This window comes from Tupaia chinensis, unplaced genomic scaffold (genome assembly GCF_000334495.1).
Source record: "Tupaia chinensis unplaced genomic scaffold, TupChi_1.0 Scaffold000066_1, whole genome shotgun sequence".
Classification (NCBI taxonomy): domain Eukaryota; kingdom Metazoa; phylum Chordata; class Mammalia; order Scandentia; family Tupaiidae; genus Tupaia; species Tupaia belangeri.
The window spans coordinates 7,347,258-7,364,024 of NW_006159525.1; the positions used below are offsets into that span (position 1 = coordinate 7,347,258).

General features: G+C 48.4%; 1 long non-coding RNA gene across 4 annotated transcripts in view; it reads right to left on the minus strand.

The window, feature by feature from the left end:
• Positions 1 to 213: 213 nt before the first annotated feature.
• Positions 214 to 16,767, minus strand: part of LOC102483013 (uncharacterized) — a 61,934-nt gene continuing 45,380 nt past the window's right edge. For 3 of the 4 annotated variants that reach the window (XR_001369472.2, XR_001369470.2, XR_003547082.1), the window contains exons 4-5: positions 11,401 to 11,573; positions 214 to 773 (exon numbers count right to left, since the gene is read on the minus strand). This is a non-coding gene — a long non-coding RNA (uncharacterized LOC102483013). The remainder of the gene's footprint in view (positions 774 to 11,400; positions 11,574 to 16,767) is intronic. The other variant, XR_003547083.1, reaches the window with a different exon arrangement.

The window sequence follows — 16,767 nt, forward strand, 5'->3', positions numbered from 1 at the left end:
GCCTCCGAGAGCCACTGCTCCTCGCTGCTTCTGGCGGGGACACTCAGCTACCTACTCCATGGTGAACTCAGGCCAAAAGTCAAAAGCTTGGGGCCAGCAGCAAACGGTGTGGTAGTTAGGGTGCTGGACTCCCACACGGCCGACCACAGATGGAGTCCCGGACCTGGTGGCTTGCTTTCTTACTTTCTGTCTGTCTCTTTCTGATGACTACAGCAAGTATAAAAATAATAAGTAAAATGAAATAAGTAATTCTAAAAAACAAAAGTCAAAAGCTCTGTGACTCTTTAGAACACCTAGATAAAACCGCTAATAAGGATTTATTGTGTGTATACAGCAGAGGCCCTTTCCCTGTGCAGGCTGGAGTGGCGAAGGCATCGAGCTGGGGCTTCCTGCCTTGCAGCCTTTGTACGTGGGCCACCATTTGACCCTCAGCGTGACGGGAATGGTGGTTCGAACAAGGCACTGGGGAGCCGCATTCTGCTGCCTTTGTGTGCAAATCCTCGATGCTTTTCGAATGGCTCCTTGAATCAGCAAGACCTCTTCATTCTTAAGAGAGGTCGGGACGCTGAGGAGAGCCGCAGCCACGTGTCCTACAGGTCGTTCTGGCTTCCCTGTTTTTGTTTCCTCTTGCGAAGCTGCCGCTGCAGCTGGAGCTTATTGGTGAAGAACATCTGTCTCCAGCCCATGTCCTGCGCCAGGGCCCTCATGTCGGGAGTGATGGTGTCACAGGCCGACTGGACTATCTGCTCCCACAGAGTGTCCGACGTGCACAGCTGCGGGTGGGAAAGGCCAGAGGTGGTTACGATACACACGGGTTTCGGGAAAGCTGGTCACTTACTCACAGCATCGCCACCGATCGCCCGCTTTCCTCCCGGAAGAAAGGGACAACCGCACACGGGGTGAGGGCGCGTATGTCTTAGGGACAAAGCAACATTTGATCAGTGGAATAAACCAAGTCCCAATCTCACTTAGGAGGTGAAAGGCAAGGTAGTTTCAGGTAATATAGTGCTATGGTTTAAACGTGTGCCCCCAAACTTAACTACCCTTTTGGCAGGATCAAGAGGGTAGAAACTTAATCTAGCTATGGGCCAGCAGGTGGTGTGGAAGTTAAGGTCCTGGATCCCACATACCTACTCCATGGTTCAAGTCCTAGACCTGGCAGCTTGGAAATCACACTGGGCACATGTGCGTGCGTGCCCAAGATCCCGAGAGGAGAATGGAGAAGGGGCAGTTTGGCCATCCCTCGTAGGGGTGGGGGAGTTGGGGGGATTTCTCACTTCCTCTCTCTCTCTGTCTCTCTTTCTGGTGAGCACATGTGCCCTATGGCAAAAAAAAGAAAAAAGAAAGGTGAGGCTTTGGGGAGGATATTAGGTAGATAACGTCATCAGGTGGGGCCCCATGACTGAATTCCTGTGGGTCGCTAAGCGGGCGAAGGTCCCAGCAGGCTCGGACACAAACGTGCTGGCTCTTGCCCTCTCGTCCGCGATGCTCCGCGCCCCCTGGGAGCTCTGCGGAGAGCCCGCCAGCAAGACCCTCGCCTGATGCGGCCCCGTGGGCCTCCCAAACCAGGAGCTGAATAAACCTTTGCTCCCATTAAAAAGTTCATGAAACTGGAATTAAAGTATGAGTTTGTTTTGGTACAAGACACGTTTAAATCCATACACAATACCCATTTCCATGCACTGTTCGAAGTCCATTTGCACCACCTTATCATCTTCCGCCCAGTGCCGCAGTAGCTTTTTCGGGTGGGAACCCTAATAACTCAGTGTTTGTATACATTTTGTTTTTTCCATAGGTGTCTGCACTCACCAGAGAAAGACAGAGAGACAAAGAGAAGGAAAGTGAGAAATCACTCCCAGGGGTATAGCACTACATCACAATCCCTCCTCCCCTCGGGATGTTGGGTACACACACACAAACACCTAGTGTGTTTTTCAATCTGCTGGGACATGAACAGTGCACTTGGCCAGGTGGGATCCAGCCCTCTTAACCACCACGCCCCCGAATGACCACGGTGTTTGTGTGTGTTCTACACCCTCGACTAAGACACCTCTCTCCAGCCCTGGCCTTCTATAGCCGACGCTTCATTCACTGTGAGCTGCTCTGTCCTGAACAATCGAATGGACTAAGCAGCCCTCGGAGACGGCCAGTCAGTACATCCAACGTCCACCGTCTGGCACCAGGGTCTTGCTCACAAGGTTAGCTCAAGGGCTGTGTCTGCCTGGCAGCACACCAAGCACCAGAGGGACAGCAGGAAGGAGACGCTCTCAGAGCGCTGGCCTGGCATCGCGATGCCCACCTGCTGCGGTTCCTGTCCCCTGCAGAGCAGGACACCTTCCCATGTTAACACCATCTTATAAAGGACAGAACTTGTCCAGCTGGGTCTTCAGGTACCAAACTTTCTTGATTGGAATCCTGGCCCTGCCCCTGGGTGGTGAAGCAGTCCCAGACATTCTACGAATTTCTCTGAGCCTGTCTCCATATCTACCTTGAGCTTGGTCATCTGAGGAGCACAAAGAAGAGAACTAAGAATATCAGCCATGAGGCAATCCTCCCAGGCTCAGCACCTGGCTCCTGGCTCACTGTCTGTACTTCATCTACAGTTTTACTTCCTCCTCCCTGAAATGAGGACAAGACAGTGGGCTGGTCCTGTAGCCTAGTGGTTGTTTTTGTTTTTTTTTAAGAATTATTTATTTAATTGTATTTATTATTATTAATTTGCTATAGGGCATGTGCAATCACCAGAGAGAGACAGAGAAGACAAACGAGAAAGCAAGCCTCCAGGTCTGGGTCTCAAACCACAGTCGGCCATGTGGGAGTCCAGCACCTTAACCACCATGCCACCTGGTGGCCCAGCCTGGTGGTTATTAAAGGAGCCAAATCCCACATGGCTGACTGTGATTCACATCTTTGCCTGGAGGCTCGAAAGAAACATACCAGGCATGTGTGCGTCCGTGCCCCACATCCCAGCAGGACAGAGAAAGGGCGAAGAGATTGTGGCACGACTATTCCCCATCGAGGGTGCTTTCTCTCTCTCCTCTTTCTCTCTGTCTCTCTCTGGTGAGCACACATGCCCTCTGGAAATTAAGAGAACAATCAGGACAAGATCTTCTCTACCAGTGGCGTGGGACAGTTGTGAAGATTACGCTGGGTTATATACATTCAGTGTTTAGCGCGTAGCAGACAGTCCATCAATACCGACGACTGTATAGTAATAATAGTCCAGGGTGTGGGATAACACGGGAACACTGTGATATATGCAGGACGTGAGAAGGGATGGGAAAGAGCCGCACGCTCCCCTCCACGCATCTCAGAAGACGCTGCAGAGAGGCCCCACGGGCGGTTAGCTACTGAGGGCGCCATTCAGTTATCATGGCCAGGCGACGGGAGAGGCCAGGAAAGACTTCCACTTCACAGGACGGAAAAATCCAAAGTCAAATATCCACACCCATACGCCCAGGAACCACGTATTGTGGGCACGGGACGAGGTGACTGATTAATCGTGTTCACGGGATTTAAGGCCAGAGCAACTGTACTCTCTCTTTTCCAGTGAGTCGTTTCGATGAATCCAGAGGCGTGAAGTCATCTACCCGTTCTTTACCAACGGGGAGGCATTTCTTCAGAGCCTACAGTTTCCAGGCACGGGTGATACCAACTGTGCGCTGGAGACGGAGTCAGGGCTGAGGAGTCCTGATACACTCTGCTGGTGACAGGGTGAAACTAACAAGCCCAGGTGGAAGCTGAATTCAGAGAACACTGTGTACCGATTATAATTCTGACCATCCTTTCAGAGAGAGTTCTAGAGGGTCCTATCCTCCAGCTCTTAGGAAGCAGATTGAGGAGAATGGGACCCGCCTTTATGTCACAGTCTGTCAGTATAGTCTACCCCACACGCCCCATGAAGCGACCAGCCCTGGCCCGTAAGAGGCAAGAACCTGCTCCTCCAGCCTGTGGGCCTGGATGTGGGATGCATGGCGCCATGTCTAAGGCCGGGGCCCAGAACAGGCCAGAGCAATGCTGGGTGGCCAATTCCAGAATGCCCCTATGGAGAAGCCGAGCTGCCGCCCTTGTTCATGGGATGGAGGCCTGGGTGCTACTGCCTCTCCCTCTAAACGCACACACATTCAAAGGAGCTGCTTGTGACCTCCTTCTGTCCTCCCAGTCGGTCTCTGCCGCTGCCACCACCATCTCTGCCTGACGTTCCCCTGGCGACCCCACCTGAGAACCGGGGACTAGGTGCTCCTCACCCAGCAGTCTAGACCAGCATGTGACTGCCGTCCCTGTGGCACGGACCATCACGTCAGCCTACCTGACTCACGCCTAGACTCTACGGCCCACCCCTACCCCCATCCCAAACTGCCAGGCACCCCCACACTTACCAGCCCTGGCCCAGCCTGGGCTCTGGCTGCTTTACTCCGCGCACCCCAGGCGGATCTCCGTATTAAGCGCCTCCGATTACGCTATTTCGCTCCCTTTTGAGCGGAAAGCAGCCAGCGCTCATTACTTTCCTACTTCATAGTACAGGAAAGGAGTGGATTACAAATAGTTGCTTAAGATCTCTTCTGTATGAATGTTGAAGAACAGCCACTGGGTCAGCAGGTGGCGTGGTGATTAAGGCGCTGAACTCCCACATGGCAGATCACAGTTCAAGTCCCAGATCTGGTGGCTTGCTTTCTCACTTTCCATCTCTCTCTCTCTGGTGAGTGGCATGCCCTATAGCAAGTTAAAATGCTAATAACAATAAAAAAAAATAAAGTAAGTAATTCTTCAGGGAAAAAAAGCAATGGCTATTATAGTCACACAATGAAGGTTATTATTAAGCGGCAACACTGGGCCAGCAGGTGGAGTGGTGGTTAAGGTACTGGACTCCCACATGGCTGACGTGGTCTGAATCCTGGACCTGGCAGCTTGAAAATCTTGTCAGGCACATGTGTGTGCGTGCCCAAAAATCCTGAGAGGAAGATGGAGGAGAAGAGACTGTAGCGTGGCCATCCCCCCAGGGGGGTGGATTCCCACTCTTCCATCTCTCTGTCTCTCTCCACTGAGTGCATACATCCTATGACAAAAACCTAAAGAGAAAAAAAAAGCAACACTAAATCATATGATGTTGACAGCCCACCAAACATGCCGATGTCAGGAGACATTTATTACTGGGAACCAGCAGTTAGCGTAATGGCTATGTCGCTGGACTCCCACGTAGTCAACCGCGGTTTGCGTCCCGGACCTGGTGGCTTAAAACTCACGCCGGGCGCATGTGCATGCGTGCCCAAGATCCCGAGAGGAGAATGGAGGAGAAGGGATTGTGGCATGACCATCCCCCCTGGGGGGTGATTTCTCGCTTTCTGTCTCTATGTCTCTGTCTATCTGGCAAGTGCACACGCACTATAGTGAAAAAAAATAAAACCTCTCCAAAAAAAAAAAAAGGAGACATTTATTACCTTATCCCACCTTCAATAGTCCTTCAAAGTTTAGTTTCTCTACTTAGATTATGACATTTTCTAAATATAAACAACAAAGAAAAAAATTTTGAGAGATTTTTTGCTATGAGGTGAGAGCACTTGCCAGAGAGACAGCAAGAAATCAGCCCCCAGGAGGGATGGCGACACCGCAATCTCTTCCCCATTTTCCTCTTGGGATTTTGGGCATGCACGCATATGTGCCCAGCGTGAGTTTCAGGCCACCAGGTTCGGGATTCAAACCATGGTCAGCCATGTGGGAGTTCAGTGCTGTCACCACTATGGCCTGTTAGGCCCAGAAAAATTCTTAATACTGTCTTTTTTCCTTTTTAAGAAGTATTTTAGCTAATTTTATTCATCATCATTATTTCAATTTGACTAGAGAGACAGAGACAGAGAAAGGGAAAGTGAAAAGGCAAGCCTCCAGGTCCAGGACTGGAACTGTGGTTGGCTTTAGCCACTATGCCACCTGCTGGCCCCTTAATAATGTCTTAGTATTAAAAAAGCAGGGACCAGCCTTGACCTGGTGGTAAGACAGCTGGATCCCACATGACAAACTGCCCAGTTCGAGTCCTGGACCTGCAGGCTTGAAGTACACGCTGGGTTCATTGGTATGTATGCCCAGCATCCCAGAAGGAGAAAGAAGTGGAGAATGGACTGCAGCGTGGCCATGCCCCATGGGGATGGCTTTCTCACTTTCCCTCTCTCTCTTTCGGTCTCTCTCCAGTGAGCACATGTGCCCTGGGGCAAAATTGTTTTTAAAAATCAAGATCATCTAAACCTTTAAAAGAAACCGAGTTCTCAGCAGATGGTGTGGCAGTTACATCGCTGGACTCCCACATGGTCAACTATAGTTTGAGTCCCGGACCCACTGACTTGAAATTCATGCCAGGCTCATGTGCGTGCGTGCCCAAGATCCTGGGAGGAGAGGGAGGAGAAGGGATCGCAGCATGGCCATCCTCCCTGGGGGGTGATTTCTCACTCTCCTCACTACAGCTATCTGTCTGTCTCTCTCTCCTGCTAGCGCACGTGCCCTAAAGGCAAAAATCTCCGAAAAGAAAAAATCTGAATTCTAACACTCATGTAAAGACTATCTCATTACTAGCACAATACACTTCAGAATATCAACATGTCTTGTATAACAAAGCTTATGGGGAAAAACTAAGGTTCTGAAGGAAAAGAAAGACTTCTCGGGACCAGCAGTTGGCATAATGGCTATGTCGCTGGACTCCCATGTAGTTGACCGTGGTTCGCGTCCCAGACCTGGTGGCTTAAACTCACGCCACCGGGCCAGGCGCATGTGTGTGCGTGCTCATGATCCCAAGAAGAGAATGCGGGAGAAGGGACTGTAGCATGGCCATCCCCCGTGGGAGTGATTTCTGGCTTTCTGTCTCTCTGTCACTCTCTGTCTTTCTGGTGAAGGCACGCTCCCTATATCAAAAACCTCTCCAAAAAAAAAAACAAAGAAGAAAAGAAAGACTTCTCAAGAGAGCTAAAATTTCCTCTAGTAAACTTCATTTATGACTTACCATATTTTATATTAAAATATTTACAGTTTCAATTTATATTAAAATCGGTCTGCAACATACTCTCACCTGGCCCAGGTGCAGGGGTGTACATGGCTAAGCAGTGGTGCTATGCAGGCTGGGACCACAGGGGAGGCGTAGGCTCGATTCTCAGTCCAACCTGAAGGCTGGACAGTATCACCTACCTCTTGTCCCAGAGAAGGGGGCTGAGGCAGAGGACCACTACAGTGAAACCTTGTCTTTAAAAATTAATCAGTTAATTAATTAAACTAAAATAAATATCTCCATCAAAGACGCCCAGGTTGTAAAACACGAAGTATTCATCCCATATTTGTAGCTACTTTGTTCATGGATTTTGCTCCCCCTAGTGGTGGTGTATAAATTTCGCACACACATAACAATTGAACGGTGAAAGAAATCCTAGGGTTTACGTAGTTAACTGTCCTTTTACAAATGGGGAAACTGAGGCTCAGAGGACATGAAGGTGAAGGCTGCCGCCTAAGCCTCAAGGTGGGGACACTCGGGCTAAGAACAGAACCCAGCTCTCTGCCCTAGGACTGACTGAGATCTCCCACACTGCCATTTAGACGCTACTGAAACATTTATCTGTACAATTTTAACATCGATGGATCAAATTCCAGGGCCAGATCCTTAGAATTGGGTTTCTGTAAACACAAGAAAACACACTAAGAGCACCGATGCCAAGTCCCCCTCCGGCCGACCAGCCAGGCGCTCACGGGTGGGCCTGGCATCCAGATTGACAGCTGCTCTCCAGGTGCTTCGCCTGCGTGGTCAGATGGGATCGCAGCCACGGCGGGGGTTCACGGACACAAGGAAAACTCTCTCCACAGCCCAAACGGAACAGATGAGAGATTCCCTTCCCACCCTTCTTAAAGGAGAGCGGGCTGGTCCCGTGATGCAGCGGCCAAGTGCTGTTCATGTGGTGGACGGAGGTTCACGTCTCGGCCCAATAGCTTGGGCAACACATAGGGCACGTGTGCACGCACGCCCCAGATCCTGACAGGACGGAGGAACGGAGAGGAAGGCTGCAGCGTGACTACTGCCTGTGGGGGGCGCTTTCTCTTCCTCTCTGTCTCTCTCTCTCTGACCAGGACACACACACTCTGACAATTAAAAACTTAAGGGAGGGGAGAGATTGGTTAAAAATAGAGTCAGGCATTTCATGTTTCAAAGGATAAGACTGAAATAAGAAAAAACTTTAGTACAGAGAGGAGGGAAAGAATCAAGAGAAGAAAAGCTATAGCAATCAGAATGAAATGCCGCATAGTAACCTAGACTGGATCCTAAAACGGTAAAGGGCATCAGTGAAGAACATGGAATCCAATCAATGTCTGTGTTTGGGTCCATTAGTTGCTTAGTTCTGATGATGGACCACGGTTGTGTGAGCTGTGAACACTGCAGAAGCCGGGTGGACAGTACATGCAACTCTGTATTACCTTCGAAACACTTTTATAACCCTAATTTTAAATCAAGCTTTTAATAAACAGCAGCAACAAAGAGGAGAGAAAGGAGGTAAGTGGAGTCCACGGGCCGTGGTGGCAGGTGGCGGGACACACTGAACATCCGCAGGACAGGAACATCTCCCTCCTTGAAATCAGAATAAAGCGTTACACGTGGACACAAATAATGTGATAATAAACTTGTCCCTGGACATTTGAAATGGAAGGAGCCAGCAGGTGGCGTGGTGGTTACGGTGCTGGACTCCCACATGGCCAGCAATGGTTTGAGTCCCGGTCCTGGTGGCTTACTTTCTCACTTTCCCTCTCTCTCCGTCTCTCTCTGTGAGTGTACAAATGGTGTGTGTTCTTTTATAAATGAACATCACCCCAAAACATTACAGCAAATAACAAGCGAGTCAGGGTTCTTCGTTTGTAGGCAACAGACTCCAAGTCTGATTAACTTAAGCCGAGGGGTATAACAGGGTTAGGACTGGGCGACCGTGGGAGAAGGGGCTCTGGACCTGAAGGCACAGGAACCACGGCCCCTGCCAGGACCCAGGGAATGGGACTAACAAAGGTCACATCAAAGCCCGGACACCGGCTGAGTCAGCACTGTCTTCTGTCCTCATGTCACTGTGCTGAGGGTTCGAGGTAGTGAGAGGGCGCACCTGGTCAGCAGGGCCCAGGTGAGAACAGGGCACTGCACGGACCACCCACCAGGCCCACAGATAATGGGGAGATAGGCGGTCCCACCCGGGCCATTCCTGGGAGAAATGGACGTGGATGTGGGGCGGTTACTACTGCCTTCTCTCTTAGGCCACCATGCCTATGACTGAGCTTGGAAGCCCCTTGATCTGGAATCTTCCTAGTCCTCAAGGCCACTTGTCAAAATCCCTCCAAACCCAGACGAAACAACCGACTTCAGCAAAGCCTGAGGAAATCACACACGGTCTTCGTACCTTGCACACACACCCCTTGCTGAGTCGATCAGACACATTCCACTCACTGTGCCCCATGGGCCTCTCACTAGATTGGAAGCTCCTGGGGCGAAGGAATAATGCCTTTTATACCTAGGACGGTGTCTGTTGCAAAGTTAGTACTCCATAAATGATTGCTGAGGAACTAGCAGGTGGCACTGGATTCCCACATGGTAGATCATGGTTCAAGTCCCAAACTTGGCAGCTTGAAACTCATACTGGGCATGTGTGCATGCATGCCCAAAATCCCGAGAGGAGAATGAAGGAGCCAGGTCTGCAGGGTGACCATCCCCCCAGCGGGGTGGGTTTTACTTTCTGCCTCTGTCTCCATCTCTCTGACAAGCACTCGTACCCTATCACAAAAACCTCTTTAAAAAAATAAATAAATAGGGAACCAGCAGTTAGCGTAATGGCTATGTCGCTGGACTCCCACGTAGTCAACTGCGGTTCGCGTCCCGGACCTGGTGGCTTAAAACTCACGCCAGGCATGTGTGCATGCGTGCCCAAGATCCCGAGAGGAGAAGGGATTGCAGTGTGACCATCCCCCCTGGGGGGTGATTTCTCGCTTTCTGTCTCTATGTCTCTCTCTGTCTGTCTGGCGAGCGCACGCGCCCTATAGTGAAAATCTCTCAAAAATAAATAAATAAATAAATAAATAGGGGCCAGCAAGTGACATGGTGGTTAAGGGTACTGGACTCCTACATGGCCAACTATGGTTTGAGTCCCAGACCTGACGGCTTGCTTTCTCACTTTCTCTTTCTCTCTCTCTGTCCCTGTCCCTCTCTAGTCAAATTTAAATAAAGTTAAATTTTAAAAAATTCCTGAAAATATCAATAAATTAAATAAATAAATAATTGTTAAAAATAAATGAAAGACATACTTCCAGTCCCGGTCTGCTTCCCTCTTCCTCTGCAGTTAGCAGGCCCGCAGACATGGAGGAACAGCCCTAAAACCCACTGGACTTTCTGTGTGTGTGTGTGTGTGTGTGTGTGTGTATAGGGCGTGTGCGCTCAACAGAAAGACAGAGAGAGACAGAGAGACAGAATGTGAGAAATCACCCCCAAGGGGGGATGGCCACGCCACAATCCCTTCTCCTCCATTCTCCTCTCGGGATCTTGGGCACGCACGCACAAGCACCCGGCGTGAGTTTAAGCCACTGGGTCCAGGACGCGAACTGCAATCGACTACATGGGAGTCCAGCGACATAGCCATTATGCCAATGGCTGGTTCCTCGCCAGACCTTCTGTAAGAAGTGTGGCAAGCACCAACCTCATAGAGTGGCACAGTACAAAAAGGGCGAGGATTCTCCGTGCGCTCAGGGACAGCGGCGTTATGACAGGAAGCAGGGCAGCGACGGTGAGCAGACTGAGCCTATTTCCCAGAGAAAGGCAAAAACTACAAAGAAGATTGTGCTGAGGCTGGACTGTGGTGAGCCCCGCGCAGACCTGAGAGGACGCCGGCTAAGAGATGTGAGCCCCGGGAGATCAGAGGAGAAAGGGCCCGGCGACCCGGCTCCAAGCCTCATCTCCTGTATTGTGAAGACGACAGGACCTTGAGGTGAGTGTTCACTCATTTGATTACAGTTGGTCTTTCTGTGAGGGAATAAAGTAATCAATAAAATTCCCCTTTTGGGGAAATTTGATTCATGGTTAAAAAAAACAGGGCAAATAATAAAACCATTTTACATGTTTACAAAAGGCCTAGCCACAGTGGCACAGGCAGTAGGGTGCTCCTGAGTGACACTGGAGCCACGTGGGAAGGCCCAGGGTTCTGACCCCAGGTTAATGTAAACATTCTGGGAGCACCCCCAGGTGCACCCTTAATCCTGACTGGCTGGGAGGCTGCGGGGGGCGGGGGCAGGGGATGATGTGGCAGATCCTATCAAGGGTATCTGTCTCTTTCACTCAAGAAATTTTAAAAAAAGAACCTTTGAGAAAGCACAGAGAAGATTCTATTTAGAGCCAAAATAACTGGCTGTTACCTTTGCAAATCTGCGCGACGTCTGAGAAAGTCTGGCGACGTCCTCCAGATCCAGATAAGAAATGATGCTCAGGAGCAAAGCGTCTGAGAGCCGTTCAAGGAAGTCAAATCTGCCTTCACACAAATTGAAGACATAGTCTAATACTCTTGCGCCAAATATTAACGCAATCTGCACTGGAATTCAAAGAAGCGAATCAACATGGTTATCACGTGCAAGATGCATAAAAACTGTAAAAATAAAACGCAGCGAGACAGAAGCTTCGAGGCACTTCCTCCTGGGAGTTACGGTACATTATGCTGAGTCATTCCTTCCACCTGCCTTTGGGACTAATGGCATGGCATGTTTTTAAGAATTATTTATTCATTTATTTGTTTTTAAGTTTGCTGTAGGGTATGTGTGCTCACCAGAGACAGAGAGGGAAAGGCAGAAAGCAAGCCACCAGGTGCAGGACTCAAACAAGGTCGGCTCCGTGGGAGTCCAGCACCTTAACCACCATACCACCCGCTGGGCCCCACGGTATATCATTTTGTGGTATTTGTTCCCAATTGCTGTCCCAGCTCTGAGATCAGAATCTGTTAGGGATGCTCACTGTTTCGTTTTTTCCCGCATCTCTGATCTCATCAGCCCCAAATTCCAGCGAAGACAAGTGACTTAACTAGTCTCAGCATTATCACTGTCCTCTCAGCCCCTCGGACTGGGCAGCGACATGGAGGAAGAGATGCTGGTCCACATGGCTTTTCTATCAACCTCTTCCACCCTCCAAAGTATCTGAAATACACTGATGTTTCCTAGCTTTTGTTATTTTTAGTCTCTTGTTTGAGTATGTTGTTTCCACATCAAACTTTCTTCCTTTCTCTTCACCTTCTTTCATATTTTTTTCTTTTTAGTTTTTGCTATAGGGCATATGCGCTCACCAGAGCGAGACACGGAGAGAGGGAAAGTGAGAAGTCACCTCGAAGGGTGGGCTAGGGGGATGGCCATGCCACAATCCCTCCTCGTCTAGTCTCTTCTCTGGATTTTGGGCATGCACCCACGTGTGCCCAGTCTGATTTTCAAACTGCCAGGTCCAGGACTTGAACCATGCAGATAGCTTTGTGGGATCCAGCACCTTAACTTCCATACCATCTTTTGTCTCTATCTTTACACAATGGAAAAACTAGAAAGGGGCAAGGAGGAAAACAGATGACTATGTATGGAAAATATTTTAATTTTGGGGGCCAGCAGGTAGCGTGGTGGTTAAGGTGCTGGACACTCCCACATGGCCGAACACGGTTAGAGTCCCAGACCTGGTGGCTTGCTTTCTCACTTTCCCTCTCTCTCTCTCTGTGTCTCTCTCTGGTCAAATTAAAAAATAAATGAGTGGATAAATAAATAAATAATTTTTTTAATTTAATTTTTGTCTAATATTGCTCATACCTTTTCAGTTATTTCCAAATTAGGAAACAGTTCATAAAGAACCAACCAATATCATGGCCTACCTGTGCACGTTTGATGTAAGAAAAAGAAAAAACACAGGATTTTCTCCCCAGCTCTCTAAAAAACCAAGAAATAAAGATGTTTGGAAAAATAGATGCTCAAATTTAAACAGTGGCAATTGTTAAATTTAGGCAGTAATTTTTAAGCTTTTTTTTTTTCACTTTTTTTCTTGGCACATGTTCTGGACACCCACATGGCCGACCACAGTTCAAGTCCCAGACCTGGAGGCTTGTTTTCTCACTCTCCCTCTCGCTGGTCAAATTGAAGAATAATGATAATAAGTAAAACTAAATAAAATAATTCTTTAAAAATTTACTCATCATTAAAAAAAAAAAGGAAAAGCCCTAGGCTGGGGCCAGCAGGTAGAACAGTGGTTGAAGTGCTGGACCCCCACATGGCCAAACCCCAGCTTGAGTCCCAGACTTGGTGGCTTGCTTTCTCACTTTCCCCTTTTCTCTGGGTCTCTCTCTCTGGTGAATTAAAATAATAATAATAAAAGGGGCTAGTAGAAGGCATGGTGGTTAATACACTGGACTGTCACGTGGTCAAATGTGATTTAAATCCTGGACCCAGTGGCTTGAAAATCACATTGGGTGCATGAATACCCAAAATCCTGACAGGCGGCCGGCAGGTACATGGTAGTTAAGGGTGCTGGGCTTTCACATGGCTGACTCTAGTTCAAGTCCCGGACCTGGAGGCTTGCTTTCTCACTTTCCCTCCCTCCCTCTCTCTCTTTCTCAAATTAAAATAAATAATTATTTTAAAAAAACTTTAAAAATAATACTAATAAATAAAATTAAATAAATAATTCTTTACCACACACACACACACAAAAAAAAAAGAGCCTCAGGTTTCCTGAAGAGGCAGGTAGGGCTGCGATCCTAGAGGTTGGGCTCTCTGGTTTCAGAATGGATGACTATGTTTATGTAAATGCCCCAACTGTGCTAGTTTGGAAGACCCAGCCATATATAATTTCTCTCCCAAGTGGGTTAACTTGGCTTTATAGAGACATTAAAGATTTAAGTTACGGGACCAGCCGTTAGTGTAATGGCTATGTCACTGGACTCCCATGTAGTCGACTGCTGTGTGAGTCCCAGACCCAGGGGCTTAAACTCACGCTGGGTGCGTGTGCATGCGTGCCCAAGATCCCGAAAGGAAAACGGAGGAGAAGGGATTGTGGCACGGCCATCCCTCCTCAGGACTGATTTCTCGCTTTCTGCCTCTCTGTCTCTGTCTCTCCATTGAACGCACACACACATTTTACTATAGTAAAAATCTCTCTCTAAAAAGAGAAGTTTTTATTTAATTCCATTTATTATTATTATTTTTTAATTTGACCAGACAGAGACAGAGAGAGAAAGGGAAAGCAAGAAAGCAAGCCACCAGGTTTAGGACTGCAGTTAGCCATGCAGGATTCCAGCACTTTAACCACCACACCACCTGCCAGCCCCAGACACTATCTTCTTCTTCTTTTTTTTTTTTAGCTTTTTTATTTCATAAGACAAAGACACACACAAACAGGCGCCCTTGACATGGTCCTGCCATGCCACATCCTCCCCACAGCCTCCCAGCCAGCCAGGATCCCAGGCATACTCAGGCATGGATGGTGTGTTCCAGTTGACCCAGAATCCAGACCCAGACCTGTGCCGTCATGGTTGGGAAAGAAAGACACTGTCAAGAAGAAAAAAAGAAAAGCGGACCAGCAGGCGGTGTGGTGGTTAAGGGTGCTGGACTCACACACGGTTGATCGCGGTTTGAGTCCCAGACCTGGTGGCTTGACTTCTCATTTTCTCTTTCTCTCTCCCTCACCCCAGTTGGTCAAATTAAAATAAATAAATAAATAAGTAAAGTTAAATTAAATAATTCTTTTTTAAGAAAAGAATAAATTGGTCCTGTTAGAAATAAAAGAGGAGGCTGGCCCCTCTCTAGCACAGAGGGTAAGCACTGTGCACTGGGAGCTGGATCCCGAACGTCCAGCCATGGCGTATGTCCCGGCCCTGGGAGGCGCTATGCATGCGTGCCGGGTGTCTGACGGGAAGGAGAGGTGGAGGAAGGGAACTGCAGCATGACCATGCGCCACAAGCGCACATCCCTCTGGCGAGTCGAGGGGAAAAGAAAGCAGCAGTAATTTGCTGCCAGAAGAGAAGCTGGATCCCACATGGTGACATGTTCAAGTGCTCAGCCCAGTCACCTCGAAAGGCGGGGCAGGTGCGTGAGTACCCAGGAACCTGGCATACTGGAGGGCTAGAGAAAGGGGGTGCAGTGTGACCGGACCCTGTGGAGGGTGCGTCTCTCTTGTTCTCTCTCTCACTCTCAAGTGTGTACATGTGCATTTTATCAGGAATAAAGAAAAAAAATGAATGAAAAGAGAATGCAGCTGTAACTACAATGGAAACATCTGTACACCAATTAATTTTAAATCAGGCAGATTAGGCAGTCCTCCAGGAAACTATAATGGACCAATTCCAATTCAGAAGAAATAGAAAAACTTGAAAGACTATCACCAGTAAGAAAACTGAATCCACTGATTAAGAAAAGGAAACCTCGGCGCCGGCAGGTGGCATGGTGGTTAAGGCGCCGGATTCCCACATGGCTGACCACAGTTCAAGTCCTAGACCTGGAGGTTGCTTTCTCACTCTCCCTCCCTCTCTTTCTCTGTCTCTCTCTGTCAAACGAATGGACAATAATGAACAAATAAAATAAATAAATCTATATATTTTTAAAAAAGAAAACCTCAAGTAAAACTTTAGATCTATGCTGCTTTCCAGACTACCTTCATAAACTCTCGAAGACCAGACAATCCCTATCTTACACAATTTGCTCCAAATAGCAGAACTAAGGCCAGCCTGTGGTGTAGTAGTTAAAGTGGCTGAACCCCACATGGCCGTCTTCGCAGTCTGAGTCTCAGACTTGGTGGCTTGAAAGACATCCTGGACCCGAGTGCATGCCTGCCCCAAATGCCGAGAGAAAACGGTGGCGGAGGGACTGTGGGGCGGCCACCCTCACTATCGCGTAATTTCTCACTCGCGTGCACTCTCTCTCCCCCTCACTGTGGCAAGTGCACATGTCCTATACAAGCTAAAAATAATAAATAAAAAGACTGGGAGAAGAAAATTCCCATCTCGATTCAGGAGGTGGCACAGACCAGCAGCAAGGACAGAAGGCAGAGGAACACGGGATGGCAAACCTCTCATGGGAACCTGCAGGACACTCCAGACAGTATCAGGAAATTAAGCCCATCAACATAAATTTAAAAATAGTGACGAATAAGGTTAGTCCTGGAATGACCCAGGGAGATATATTAATGTAATTTACCATATTAACGGGGGGGAAAATGGTGAGCTCAAAAATGTAGAATTATTTCATACAATTCTAACACCTAGTTATGAATAAAAGCTCCCAGAAAAATAGTGAAATAAAAGGAGTCTTGGGCCAGCAGGTGGCGTGGAGGTTAAGATGCTGGATCTCACGTGGACAATCCGCAGTTCAAGTCCCAGACCTGGTGGTTTGAAAATCACACTGGGCATGTGTGTATAATCTTCAAAGAACCCTGTGAGGTGCAAACTATGACTATTCCATGTTACAGATAGAAAGATGAGCCACACAGGATGTCTTGTTTGAATCACATAACGAGGAAATCATAGAACTAGCATTAAACCCAGAGTTTGCTCCACGATACATCTCCCTAATTGTGACAGTTTTTGGCCTTTAATGGCAGGAATAATACCAGAATGCCACTCTTGTCATTTTTATCAAAGAATGGAGAGAAAAAGAAAGGTATAAAAACAAACAAGGGGGGGGGGGACCAGCAGTTAGCGTAATGGCTATGTCGCTGGACTCCCACGTAGTCGACCATGGTTCGCGTCCCGAACCCGGGGGCTTAAAACTCCC